Genomic DNA, 14875 nt, shown 5'->3' with positions numbered 1-14875 from the left:
TACGTATGTATGTATGTGTATGTGTTTCTGTATGTGTCCTGGAAGCATTCCAATAGCAGAATTTAGGACAACAGTCTTCTGATAAGTCAGAAAAACAACCATGATTCACACCATCCTTCCCTGCTTTTTCATGGCAGTTTACTGTGAATAGGAAGACAGTAGACAGTTAGGAATAGACTACAGAACTGGGTGGCCATCTTGAGTTTAGATTCTAAAGAATGGAGTTCTGCTAGTGTGTTGACCTCTCAGGTACTAGATTTGCTGCTTAGACGAACATAATGTCTGGGTGGACCCATTGTTTTACACCTTGGCTCTTCCTGTTATGAGAGGGTTAACTCCAAGATATTAAAATTCTGTCCACCCAGTACTGCAGGATCCATAACATGAGGCAATTGGAGTTCACAGAGTTTACCATTTCCTATCACTGCTAGAATTTAATTCCACAGTAAATATGGGACTTTAATGTTTTTAACTTTTCATCAAGTATAGAAAAATGCACCAAAAAGGGGCAAACACATCAATATGTAACTGCTCAAGGATTTCTGGCAAGCTGGACACATCCATACAAGCAGGAGCTGACTGAACCCAAGCCCTCAGTGGGCAGCCCTTTGATTCTGACAGAAAACTAAGTCTCAACAAGCATCCCGTTCCTGAAACAGCATAAGAATTAAATGTGCCACATGAGACATGGACAACAACAAAATGAACTGCTAACATAGCCAACAACTCAAACGAAAGACCACACATAACAAACAACAAAGAGACAGCATGCAACTTCCCTACTGTTTTCAACCAACACTCCACCTCTGTGTAACTTCAAGTATAGTACAGTAGTCTTCCCTCTGAGCACCGAGGAGAGAGCCTCGCTCTACCTCACACAAACAGAGCCAAAGAGTCAGCCTAATGACAATGAGTTGAAAATTAATTAACCTATCGAGCGAGTGTTGAACATGGTCATTCTGCTCTGTGAGGTTCCCCCTCACTGTCTCTGCTTTGAAGGCATACATATCGTTGCCAAAAACCAGTCCCATTTAGTTTAGTAAAGGATAAACAAACTACAGGAGAGAGGAGAGTGGAAAGCTAATGAAAACAAAGATACTTGCCTCTCCACCGCCCACTTGTGTCTTCTTTAATGGATTTGCAACGGTAATCTATACTTAGGTCCAAATACAGACTTAATTAGGAGCCCTAAGTGACTTGAAGTAAGTCGCGTATTTCCCTCTCCCAGGGACCACTCTACTTAAGGCAAATGCTGCCAGCCAGGAAACCTCTCATCTCAGAAGAGAAAGGATTCCTACTGGCCCAAGGCACCAGCTGCCTGAACACTCCATACAAATGCGCTCTCTAGAACCCATTACATCCAGTAAGGCTTTCCTCCTTCCTCTTCCCTCAGGTCTATATTCTTTGCCTAATTGAAAAGAAAGAAATTAAGAAAGACTCAAGAACAATAGCTACCCACAAATATGCAGAGGAACTAGGGACAGAGTGTCCTTTTGAAAGAAACCCAGAGGCAAAGTCTGGATGAATGACATACTTTTCGCAAAGGGGGTAATCGGGCTAAAAGAACAACGCTGTTGGAAAGTCTGCGACCTTTGAAAAGATGTGACCTTGAATTTGAATCCTCTTCTGACCCAAAGAATGTATCTTGTTGTTGGTCTCTCAATTAGATCTTTACAGGAAGTTTGTAACCCTTTCTATCCAGCATGGGAACCCTATACTGGGAGTTGGGAGTGAGGGATAGTATCTAAATAGCATCATAACTTCCCAAACATATCAGTAACTGTCTGGTATTACTTTAATTCATTAATTTAATTAATTAATTATATTTGAACTCAAAAAGTAACTCTCAAATGCAAGACCTCTATTCAAAGACAAATTTGGATGGGAATTATTAACACTTCAGATACAATAATGATCATTACCCAAGAAATTTTTCTCTGAGACATTAAGCCATAATCCAGGGAGATTTTGAGACCTGACACTTGGGGGTGGGGGGTAGTGGTGGTGGTGGTGATGGTGGGTGGTGAGTAGTAGTGACGGGTAGTGGTAGTAGTGGTGGTGATGGTGGTAGTGGTGGTGATGATGGTGGTGGTGGTGGTGGTGGTGGTGGTGGTGGTGGTGGTGGTGGGTGGTGGTAGTGGCAGTGGTGGGTGGTGGTAGTAGTGGTGGTGGTTGTGGGGTAGTGGTGGTGATGGTTGATAAATAACCCCAGGCTGGTCTGAAACTCACTGTGGGCCTGAAGATGACCTGGAACTCCTGATCCTCCTGAGTGCTGGGATTACAGGCCTGTGTCACCATGCCCAGTGTGTGTAATGATGAGGACTAAGCCCAGGTCTTTGTTCATTCTAGGCAAGCCTTCTATCAACCCCTAGCCCAGATATCTGTCCCTGATGTACCCGGAGAAAGAAGCTAAGAACATAAGTCTTTGCCTATCATGGAAGGAGATCTTTTGGGCTTCTAAAAGAAACAGTAAAATTCTAGAATCAGATAAGCCAGTGAGACAATGGTAGAAAACAATTCTTTCTCTGTCAAAGACATGCTGGGGTTCCAACAGCTTTATGTCTTTTTTGTGCGTGTCTGCAGCTTCAAGCAGCGGATGAATGGGTCTTCCACAGATTCCACTTTCCCTTCCCAAACCCTACCCCTGACACATTGCTGCAAGTAGTTTAACTGTGGAAGGCCTTGACCTCTTTTCTTTGTCTCTCTGATTTAAGTGTGTCTGCTTCCTCCGGGCTACCAAGCTTCATCGGACAGCAAGCCAGAGCTGAGTGGAACATCAGCCAACCCCCAGACAATGGGTGTCTTTCTCAGTTTGTCACATGAGCAGCGTTGTATTACAGCCATTGTCCCTCCACGCTGGGAGGGACAGAACAGCTTCTCACAGGCCAGCTATTCCCCATGACCCACTCCGGCCATCACCAAAATTAAAACCCTCAAAAGGAAAAAAAAAATAGACACACTGTTTGAATGGGGCACTGTAACCCCAAACAAAAATTCTACTGCACCCTCAGACCACCTGCAGCATCCTGCCTTGCCAAGAATGCACATTCCCAGGTCCAGCACACCTACCAAATTAAAATCCAGAGGGCCATTGGTATCTTCAGATTGTTCACAAACCTCAGAAGTTAAAGAACACGGGCCGAATAGATGTGTCCAGTGTTCCCAACCTCACCAATGGCATTTGTGCATCTGTTTAAGGGATGAGCTAGAGGCAAGAGGATATCGGCAATGTAAAAAGGGCTTTACATTGAATGCTGTGCCGAGGTTATACATCTTAGTTTAGACACAAAAGATGTAAAGATGAGGGCACCAAAGAACATGGGAAAGGAGACAGGGACACTTCAAACAATAATGGCTGTCCAGAAGATAACAGGAATTTTAGAGGAAAAGTGGATGGAGTGTGCTAGAGAAGACCATTGAGGCTGAGATCATCAGAAAGTGACAGACCAGGATAGCTTCCAATGAACCAAAGAATGAACCAAAGAAAACCACTATCACCGCCAACACCACCACCAATAACAACACAGGCATGTTGGGCTAGCATGTAGCTCAGGGCCAGAGTGACTGTCTAGCATAATACACACATTGAGTTTGCGCTCCATCTATACACACACACACACAAATTTTTAAACTTCTATTTAATTTTTTTTAGTATGTGTGTGGGTTTGTATATCTGCTTGGTGGGAATACATCTCACCAACCCCTCAAGAAAATTTTACAAAGATTATCTTTTTTTGTTTGTTTGTTTCTTTTTTTGTTTTTGTTTTTTGTTTTTCGAGACAGGGTTTCTCTCTGTAGCTTTGCATCCTTTCCTGGAACTCACTTGGTAGCCCAGGCTGGCCTCAAACTCACAGAGATCCACCTGGCTCTGCCTCCCCAGTGCTGGGATTAAAGGCATGTGCCACCACCGCCCAGCCAAAGATTATCTTTAATATTTTGTTTTAAATATTAAAATATGATTTTTTTCACAGTCCCAAACCTTAAAAGTCAACTGCTCAAAGTCTTGTACCACACAGAGCGACATTCGTGCTTAGGTAAGTAGCTTCAGGCTTTGACAGAACCATCATGTCACAAAATAATCTTTAAACCGGTCAAGAGTCGATGGAGTTTACTCCATCCCTGGTGACACTAGAGAACCGTGAGTCCTGGCCATCCCGTCCCCTTCCTGTGAACTCCCTCCGAGGTGGAAAGTTGCAAGCTTTCCAGGAATGCCTTCTCGAGAACAGCGAGAACAGCGAGGGACCTCTAAGCCAGTTTTTATTTGACTCTCACAGGGTGCCCACATCTGGTCCCTATAACAAAATAATAGCAGTAAACTGTGAAGGATTCCTTTAAAACTCAGATAGTGCTGTGAGGGACAGACAGAAACCTGTCCTGTGACTCCATCGAAAAATTGATTCTCAGATCCTTTGCAATGGTTCATCACTGCTCCCTCTGCCGTGGGCTTGCTGAGCCCATGGCCCTGCCAGCTGTGTCCTATCTATATAAATCCTGTCTTAGCAGGGTGTTCCCCAGGAGTACACACAGCACTCTTCTTAGCACCAACCCAGAGGCACTCTCAAACCTGCCCATTTGACCCCAGCTACACCCAGCTTTACCTGACTGGAGATATATATGTATGTATGTGTGTGTATATATATATATATATATATATATATATATTTATATATGTGTGTGTGCAGGAGATATATATGTATATATATATGATACTAACTCTTTCTTGGCAACTGTAATGTTTAGTGTTTCATACTATACACCTAATAAATATATGATGAAGGAAAAAAAATAAAACTCAAACCAATTAATTGTAAAGACCAAAGTCATGTCTTACCATCAATCCCTCATCCAAAATAAAGTGGTTTTTTTTTGTTTTTTGTTTTTTTAATCCAAATATGGTGGTACACGCCTGGTATCAGGCTGAGCTACACAAGACCAAGATCTTGCCCCAAGAAAACAAGACAAAATAGTTATGTAGAGGATTCGTTAAAGACCCATTTTAGGAGCTTCCACCTGCAGCTGTATTTTGGAGCTAGTCATATCTGCTCATCTGGGCTGGACATGAAATTAATAACACGGTGTTTGGTCACCCCTGCAATGAGGCCTCCTGTCTCCCAAAGATCTGTCTGATGCTTTTAACAGATGCTAATATCCTGGACACGCACCTAGCAAGACAAGGCATTCCACACTGAAATTCTATTTCCCTTGTCTTATGGGGGGTTGGGGGAGATTGTGATTTATTGCTCTCTGAAGGAGGAAATTGGGGTGGTTAGAATGCTTTACCTAGTTTCTTTATCTGGGAGAATAAATCATTAAAAATGAAATAGGAGAGAAATCAATGGGCATTAATAGTGCTAACTACAGGATGTAGTATCACAGTTACTCTTCCAGACTGGCTCGGGGCACGGCATTTATCATCAAAGAACAGCCTCATGGCGCTGACAATTGTGCACGTAAAGTTCAATAAAATAAAGCACCACTGCTGTGGATATTTTGCTTTCCTCTTCACAGCCTGTGCAAGCCTTTAAGCTCCCTGAATTAACCCTTTACACAAATTATGTTGAAAGGCAGTAAGAAGGATCATAGTGAAACTGATCTTCTGTGTTGAATATGGATAAGAGATCAATCGAAAATTTCAGATTTGGAGAATGATGGATGAGAAAGTGAGGCAGTGCAGATGCCCAGAAGTCCAGGCAAGACACAAGGCAGGGATGTCCTGAGGCAGAAAGAGGTCATTCAGGGGAAGGAATTGTGAATGATGGATCCATAGGACTCAATGAGTCGTACATCAATTCATAAAACTAAGTTTTAAAAGTAAATACTCAGTCCACATTCTTGAGAACAGGGGTGTCCAGCAAGGCATTTGACTACCGTGTTTGCAATCTGACAGCCTCAGGTATCTCTGCTCGCTCATGGACGTTGCTATCTCCCACCCCCAAATGGACTTCCTCCATATCTGCTCTATGTGGAATCGCCATGAGCCAGTAGTTCAGCTTTGCCGCAGCAGCATTTGCTCCCATTTGCATAATTCATTCTTCGAAAAAATGAGTGGAAACAGGAAAAATTAAAAACTCTACTGGCAATCGTAAAAGGAATCTTTCTCATAAATTTAATGTAAGACAGAGGCGGAAATTGTTACAGATGCTAATACAGGTAAAGCTTTCAACAGAATCGGATGTTAATTGACCTTGAATGGGCTAAATTTGCTTACATGAGGAGGAAATAATCAAAGCAAATGATGTTTCAGAGAGGAAAGTTAAAGAATCCAGACACTGGATGCTGTATCTCGATAACAACATAGAAGTAGAGAGTGCTGGCCTTTCATAGGCAGCACCCCTCATATTGTACATGTGTCCCTGTGAGAAAGTAAGAAAGACAGTACCGAACCAGTTACACATATGCCAAAGTGCCCTACACACTGAAAAGCCTGGGGCGGTTATGGCTAGTTTTTATTGATATTGGCATCTCCACTTCAGCACCAGGACACTGCTAATCATAAGCAAAACCATCCCCAAGTCTAATTGTATCTCTCTGTCATACATCGTACCTACTGTGATGTTGAACATGCAAGCATGACTTTAGTATTGTGTGGTGTTTCAGTAAGCCCTCTTAGGATACTTCAGAGCAATGGTTCTCAACCTGTGGGTTGTGACCCCTTGGGGTTGCATGTCAGATATTTATATTACGATTCATAACAGGAGCAAAACTGCAGTTATGAAGTAGCAGTGAAATAATTTTATGGTTAGGGGGTCACCACAACACGAGGAACTGTATGAAAGGGTCTCAGCCTTAGGAAGGTTGAGAAGACACTGTGATAGAGTGTCTCTTCCCTGCCACTGTCTATTCACTTTATAGATCATGTCTTGACAAGTAGCAAATTCTGTGCTGACTTTTCCACCACTCTTCATAGACATGTAGGGATTGCCCCTAACACTTTTCATGGCAGGAAACCACCAGCTACTGTTCATTCATTCATTCATTCTTCTCCCACATTTTGAGGGGCATTTATTACATAACTTCTATATTCCAGCCACTTGAGTCAGGCCTTTCATCAAGGAATGATGAACTCCCCGACCCGCTGGGAATATCATTCGGATAACAACATAACTGATGCTGTATAAAAGCTGTCCACAGAGATGAATGGCAACTCACGTGATACACGCTGCTCATGGGGGAAATGGAAAGATCAGAGGGAAAGTCGGATTTGAGCTGTATCTTCAAAGATAAATGGATAGCAGGCAGCTGCTTACACAGAAAAGGACACAGACATTTCCAACAGAAAGAACCATCTACACGGTGAGGCTATGGAGAAAGGAATGGGTGCCATGTGTTTGGGGACATGATGAGATGTGCAGGGACTCGGGGGCTGCGAAGCAAGAATACAGAGAATGGCACAGGAAATGGTGCAGAGCTGGTCTTTGCATGACAGTAACAGGCTGACTGGGGCTTTGTGCTAGAACACGGTGTTCCTCCAACCCTGACTTGGAACTGTATTTTCAACATGTCCCTACGAGATGCTGATGATCACCACCTAGTGATCTGCTAAGGACTTAAGCATGGGGATCACATGATCACATTTGTATTTTAGAAATGTCTGTCCTCAGACTGAAGCCATAGCGTCAAGTAGGCAAACCCACTGCTGTGAAATGAGTGAGTGACTCTGTTTGGCATCACAACCAACTTTGAGACTTTATGGATGTGCTCAACTTCACCTAAGACTTTCTAAATCACGGAGAGGCCAAGGTTTACACATCGATGAACCATAGGACATTGTTATTTGTTTAGATTTGTTTAAAAAATTGATCAAGTGTTGGTAATTCCTCATAGTTAAAAAAAATCTAATATTTTTAAACAAATTCCTTCCATGCTTATTATGTACCCCAGAGTCTGAAGGTAGCTGATGGAATATAAGCAGGCTTATTGTATTCCCTTTCTACTTATCACTAGTGAGCCTGCAAATACAGAAGTCTCATAATTCACACACCCCAAACAAATGCTAAAAATGGGAAATGATGCCAAACACAGCCAACAATGAAGTAAGGCAACTAATATAAAGGCTTTTAGAACCAGAAAGCACACCAAAGCACTCTCTCTCTCTCTCTCTCTCACTCACACACACACACACACACACACACACACACACACACACACACTCATACACAATAAAGCTGATGTCAAAAGAGAGAAGCAACCAGTCTGAGGTCACACTGGAAACTTCATTGAAATACTTAGTGTTATGTATGTGCTCAGGTGTTGAGATTTGTGACTAAAGTGTTGGGATTTGCTTTATAGAAGGCTACTGCCACATGAAGACAGCGTCGGCATACTTAAAATGAAGTAGGGCAGAGAGGGTCATAAAGCAACTACACATACTCATTTTGAAAATAAAATCAAAAAAATGAGTACAAACCCCATTGAAATACATGCTTCATAAGTGTGTACTTATGAATGATTGACCTCTAAGAAGTAGGGTAAAGAAACGATACCCAGGCAAAATGTTTGTAAGGAAGTGTAGAGGTTGTCACTTTCCACACCCTTTGGCATCCAATCATAAACTAGCTTTTCCGATCCAAGCTCCACCACGTACACCTTCCTTTCTATTGAAAGTACCCAACAGAAAACACTGCAAAGAACACATGTGAGCTAAGCTGAGCAAACCGCCATATCCTAGGCAGCTGCAAAGCCTGAAGATGATGAGATCAGCCTTTAAAGTCCTTCTCAATAAAAAATACCAACTAACATGTGCCAAAAGCTAAAAAAGAGATAATAAAAGCAACACAACTATTAATGTTGGCCCAATAATAAGATGATGATAATAATAATCGCTAACCCCTCCTCTGTGTGGAGCGTGTTAGAGCTCCCCACGCACTAGAGCTCCAGAGTAAGCACTATTATTTCGCCCTGATTTTGTAAACACACATACAGGTGTGTTAGTACACTACACCAAACCACACAACTGCAAAGGATCAGAGTGGAGCCTTGAACCCATAGCACCTGACCCTAGCAGTTTACCAAAGAAATTCCTTGGCCTGGCAAGCAAAACAAACGGTGTAATCTGACTCCTTGGAGCATGCCAGTCAGGCTGATGGCATTTCTGGATAATGTCATGTGGCCTGCTCTTTTTATCTATAAGGAACAGGAATGAAAGGTTTTATTTGAGAGTGCTATATACAAAGCAAGACCTGGAATAAAGGAACCAAGGATGCTATTCTCTGCCTTGGCACAGCATGGCTATTATTCTCCAAAAGCAGAAATAATGCCTCATTTAGGCGAAGAAAATTCCAGGCTTTCACTGTCTCTTTAAAAATGGGGGGATTCGTGTGAGGTTATGTGGGAAAGAGCCAGCAAATATGCTTCCCTGTGTTTCTTTTATTCAGTAGGGTCATTCGGGAAAATACTTCCAGAAAGAAAATTAGAGATTAAAAAGTTCCAAACCGGGTGTGTGAAAGTCCTAGAGTGAAGTCATTTAAAAGAAAATGAACAACGGGGCCACATTTCCCTCAAATAAATGAGTGTGGCTGGAAGAACTGTCCCTTTCAGGGTCCCCCCCCCCCCGCCTGCGAGGAACCAAGCATTCTGACCCTACCTGAAACCCTGACACCCCTAAAGGCAGGAAGAGAGCCCCAGCCCGCACACAATTTGATTATCAAGTGCTACAGAAAAAGTTTAGGAAACAAGTCAAGATCCCGAGTAGTAAGTACTAGGCAGACCTCTGAGGAAGGCCAGGCTGATGCTGCATTTCACTGTCGGATGTCCCCCAAATCTCCCTGCACCCACCAACGTCACATTACCTTGGGACAAACACAGGCAAAGCAACACAGAGAAGCTCAAAATACACAAAATGCAATGAGTAAAGAAGACTTCTTCCCTGGAATTCCCTGCAGTCCCAGACAACAAAACCAAACACAAACAACATCAATAAATCCCTGGGAAGCGGGGAAACCACCCCTTGTGTGTCCAGCTTCCATTGCGCCGCCGCTGAGGTATCCTGGCTTTGTGGGGAACGTGCCCTCGAGCCCCAAAGAAGCCTCACGCCAAGCCCAATGGCCTCCAGAGTTGAGTTTGCTTAACTCTTACCGGGTCCCGAGATGTTGCAGTTGGCAGCTCAACCTGTTTTCCCCCTGGTCTTCACCCACTCCAGCCAGAGATTCAAATATCTGTTCCCAACAGCGCCGCTGGCCTCCAAGCAGAGTCCCAGGAGAGAGCGATGTTTGCAGCTCTTGTACAGGCTCGGAAGATGGGGGCTCCGGGAAGGAGTCCGGTCCTGGAACCCCAGTTTCGCACACGGACCCGAGTCCTGCTGCAAACTTGAACAAGCGTCCCCCTGTCTGGCTGGAGATGCTGGAGGAGGAAGGCGGTAACTGGAGCCGGGCTGGGATGCGAGCAGTTGCCGCTGCTGCAGCTGCTGTGTCCGGGACAGTGGCCTCTGGGGAGGTGGGAGGAGTGTCGCTCGCTCGCGGTCCCTCCAAACCTGAAGTCTCTTTCTGGCCTCGACTCCCGGAACCCCTTCAGTGGCCCAATCTCCAAGTTGGCAAACTTGGAGTCCCCGTGAGACTTGAGAGAAGTGATATCACGATGCCAGTGCTAACCCCGCGTCAAAGTACCCCAGGAAGAGGGAGTCTAGACCCAGACCCTCTATAAGGATTGGGGTTGGGGGGGGCGGGAAAGAGGGTCAATGCCGGTCAAGTGGACAGGACAGCGCGTCCTCCGTGTGAGGGAGCGCAAAAGTGGGACCCAGAAGGGATGGGGACCAGGCCGGGCCACCGTGCGTGGAGCCGCAGCTAAGGGACTGGGAAGGTGGGGAGGGAGGAGGGAGGAGACTGGAGGGGGACCCGCCAGCCTTGCCGGGGCGGGTGGAAGGACAGCTTCCCCGCGTCGCCGAACTCCCGGCGGGTCGCTGCCAGGTCCCCGAGCGGCGATTTCTTGGGGAATAGCTCCCTCTGCCGACCGCCCAGGAGGCCCGTGAGACCGGAGGATAGACCTGAACACGCGGGCTCCGCCTCCCACTTTCCCCCTCCAGACTGAAGGATTCCACCGGGTCCCAACAACCCCACACTATGCAAAGCTTTCCAGTTTGTTAGGCAGTAGTTTCTTAATTCGACTCATTTGCAAACAAACAGGAAAGCGGCCGAGGGTCCCATCTCAACGCCAGATATCGCAAGTCAACCCTCTCCTTCCAGACTTCTCTTCCTCGGGGAACAGGAGCTCTTTCTAGAAAAGCCTCCAAGTTTACAGGCGCGCTGAGTTTATCTTCGCAGACAATCCGGACTCCAAACTGAGTTCAGTGAATTCATGCTGCAACGAAAGAACAGTCTTATTTCCTTAAGCAAAGTGAAAATGGTTGAACCACACCTGCCCCCGTCGACTTTGCTTTTCTCTGGGATCACTGGAGACGACCATTTGTTGTGAGCTGAATGGTTGCTTGTCTGTCTGTATGTCTGTCTGTCCTGTCCATCTGGTTGACTAGGTATCATAGTTGGGCTCTGGTAATAGTCCCTCCTTTGAGCTGGCTGGTTGCTTGTCTGTCTGTCTGTGGTCTCTCTGTCTGCTAGTTAGTTCACTAGGTATTGCCTTTACTTACCTTTGGAAGACCGCCTTTGCCTAAGACTGAAGTCTGGGTGGGAAGGTCATTCAGGCCCTGCTCACAAGTAACCTGAGCTAGGGCTCACAGACCCTCCTTGCCCGGACTCTGAGCTCTGACACACAGGACAAATAAACCTCAAAGTGACCGATGCGGTTTTCTACAGCTCTTCATACCGTAGCAGTTCATAGCGTGTATTCCCCAAAGCTTGCCTTCTGAAAAATAAATCTACTATTCCACATTCCTTTTGTTTTTACCAGTTTAAATGTGCATTCAGTATATTGTGCCATGTTTGGTGTGCATTTCGGTGTGTTATGAACAATAGGAACATCTGGGTAGCCAGTAACAAGTGAGAGAACCAATAATTCTACCCTATCCCATCCTACCCCAAAAGTTAACCTCCAAACTGACCCCTATTTTGTCCAGTGAGGTCTTTTTTAAAGTGTTATTGTATTTTATGTATCTTGTTGGAGTTGGGGGCGTTGGTGCGGAGGTCAGTGACAACTTGTCAAAGTCTGTTCTCTCCTTCCACCTTGTGTGTCCAGGGAATCAGATTCAGGTCATCCACCGTGGCAGCCAGCAGCTTTACTTCCTGAACTGTCTTGCCAAGCCTCTGAGTTATTCTCTGTGGCTACATATTGTGTGTCTCTTTTCTAGCGTCCCGTGTATATGGCATTATATGGTACAGAGTCCTTGTGCTGACTGCCCTCATTTAGCATGGCTTTTATTCTTGAGTTGTGTTCAGATGTATGGATAACACCCCAAACTCTTTCCCTACTTGGTATGTGTTGTGTTGATGCCCATCCAGTTTAAGTAAAATAATTCTTCAAACTTTATTCTCTTTTGTTTCTAACTTTGTTTGGCTCTCCTACTTTTTTGAGGAGGGGGGATTAGTTTATATTTTCCATGTGGACCTCAGAGTGAGCTTGTCACTATATTAACAACTTACTTTTAGAACCGAGAGTGCTTTAAACCAACTGAACAATTTTTTTCCTCTTTCTGTTAGCTTGCTCACTGGTCACCTGAAGGAGAATTGATATGTGGGCAACAGTGAATTCTCCAGCCTACGAACATCTACATCTTCATTAGCTTGTGACTCTTTAATTTCTCTCATGAATATTTTATAGTTTTCAGCAGGGAAATTTGCATATGTTTTAAAATATTTTCGGAAGTAATTTTGCAATTCGTGATGCTATTGTAAACAAAAATATTTTGGAATTTTAATCTCCAATTGTTTATTGCTGGTATAAAGAAATAACTGTTGGGGGGTAGCTTCATATTACACAATTTGATTAAACTTATTTATTAATTCCAGTAGCTTTTGCTTTTGTTTTTATTTTAAAAGAGTCTTTCAGATTTTCTACATTCAAATGAATTCAGTTTTTCTCCTGCTATTTCTTACCTCTTCTATTGGGTCGGACACCCAGGGCATCACTGAATAAAAGCAGTAAGAGTTACTAGGCCAGGAACTTTATGTGCCTTAGGTCATGTTCTAGTCACCATTCATTGCTGTGAAGAGATACCATCACCAAGGAGAGTTATAAAAAAACAAAGCATTTAATTGAGGGCTTGCATACAGTTCCAGAGAGGGAGTGCATGACCATCATGGTAGGAAGAATGGCATCAGGCAGGCATGATGCTAGAGCTTACATCTGGTCCTCAAACAGGAGGCACAGAGAGAGACAGAGAGACAGAGAGAGACAGAGAGACAGAGAGAGAGAGATAAGCAGCCTGGTGTGGGCTTTTGCAACCTCAAAGCCCATTCCAGTGACACCCTTCTCCAACAAGGCCACACCTCTTAACCCTTCCCAAACAGTTCCACCAACTGGGGACCAAACATTCAAACATATGAGCCTATGGGGATCATTCTCATTCAAATGGCCACAAGTCAGAAGTCATCTTTTATTGTTAAATACACTTTTAAGTTTCATGAATACCTGTTGTAAGCTGAGGACCTTCCCTTCTGTTTATACTTTCCTAACAGTTCTTCCTTGGTTTTACCATGAGTGACTTCTGAGTTTTGATAAATACTTTTCTGTATCAAATTAAAATTATTATATAAGTATTCTCCTTTTCAGTTGGTTGACAGTATTAAATGTTTAATTTTTCCGTGAGTTTCACTATCACTTTCACCAAAGACTACCTGCTGGTTGTAAACTGTGCTCTGTCGGTGGGGGGGGGGTGGGGGTTCAAGACAAGGTTTGTTTGTGTAGCCTTGGCTGTCCTGGAACTCCCTCTGTAGACCAGGCTGGCCTGAAACTCATAAAGATCTACCTGCCTCTGCCTCCTGAGTGCTGGGATTAAAGATGTGTGCCACCACTGCCTGACTATAAATTGTACTTTTTATATACTGCTGATTTTTTTAATACATATTTGCTACAATTTTGTTCAAGATTGCTACCTATACTTGGCATAAAGCTGAGTAATTGTCTGTATTTTTATTCTTCATAAATGCTGTTGTTGCAAGTTCATTTAAAAACAAACAAATGACTCTATCAGAAGGGTTAGCCCTTAGTTTATTGGTATTTTTCCTATTGTTTACATATTTTCTCTCCTTTCTTTCTTAGTAGCCTAACACTATAGCTCAGACTAGCCTGAAATTCACTATGTAGCCTCAGACTTTAGACTCCCTCACACTGGGATTAGAAAAACAAGCTTGAGCATTTCCTATTTTATTGATTTTAATTCTTACCTTTACCATTTTCTTTCTTCCAGTCACACATATAGACTTACTTATTTTTCTTCCCTTAATTTATCTTTCTTTTTTTTCTGTTTGTTTGAGGCAGTATCCTCTACTGCCCTCAAAGTTGCTATACAGCCAAGAATGAGCTTGAACTTCTAAATTTCCTCCCTCCACCTCTCCAGTGCTGGGGTCACAGGTGGGGGCCACCACACCTGACTCATATGGTGCTGGGAATTGAACTCATGGTTTTGAACATGCTAAGGCAACCACTCTGCCCATGGAGCTACATCCTCAGCCCTTCTCTTTAATTCCTTAAAGTTAAACTTGAGGTCATTGGTTTTCAGATCTTGTTTTTTTAAGCTATTGTTTAAGAACAAGTTTTACTATGTCCCACAATTATTTTTAGAACTTTTTCATACAGTTCCAAGTATTTTTCTTTAATTCTATGAATTACCTAATTATTATTTAGGTATTTGTTTATTGAATTATTTAATTTCTACATGTTTGAGGATTTTGAACATGTGTTTTTAAAATATTTTTATTATTTAACCATGGAAATAAACTAAAGAGGGTATCAGATCTCCTGGAGCTTTTAGTTAGTCACTTGACATGGA

The 14875-nt window shown here is 43.5% G+C and overlaps 1 protein-coding gene across 1 annotated transcript in view; it reads right to left on the bottom strand.

Moving 5' to 3' along the window:
• Window positions 1-10803, bottom strand: part of Megf10 (multiple EGF like domains 10) — a 160263-nt gene extending 149460 nt beyond the window's left edge. Inside the window, exon 1 of the mRNA XM_036204707.1 lies at window positions 10075-10803. The gene's annotated coding sequence lies outside the window, so the exon portion shown is untranslated. The remainder of the gene's footprint in view (window positions 1-10074) is intronic.
• Window positions 10804-14875: the final 4072 nt, after the last annotated feature.

The sequence above is a fragment of the Onychomys torridus genome, chromosome 13 (genome assembly GCF_903995425.1).
Source record: "Onychomys torridus chromosome 13, mOncTor1.1, whole genome shotgun sequence".
Taxonomy (NCBI): Eukaryota; Metazoa; Chordata; class Mammalia; order Rodentia; family Cricetidae; genus Onychomys; species Onychomys torridus.
The sequence above is the reverse complement of the archived record's forward strand: the minus strand, read 5'-3'. Positions and strand labels throughout refer to the sequence as shown.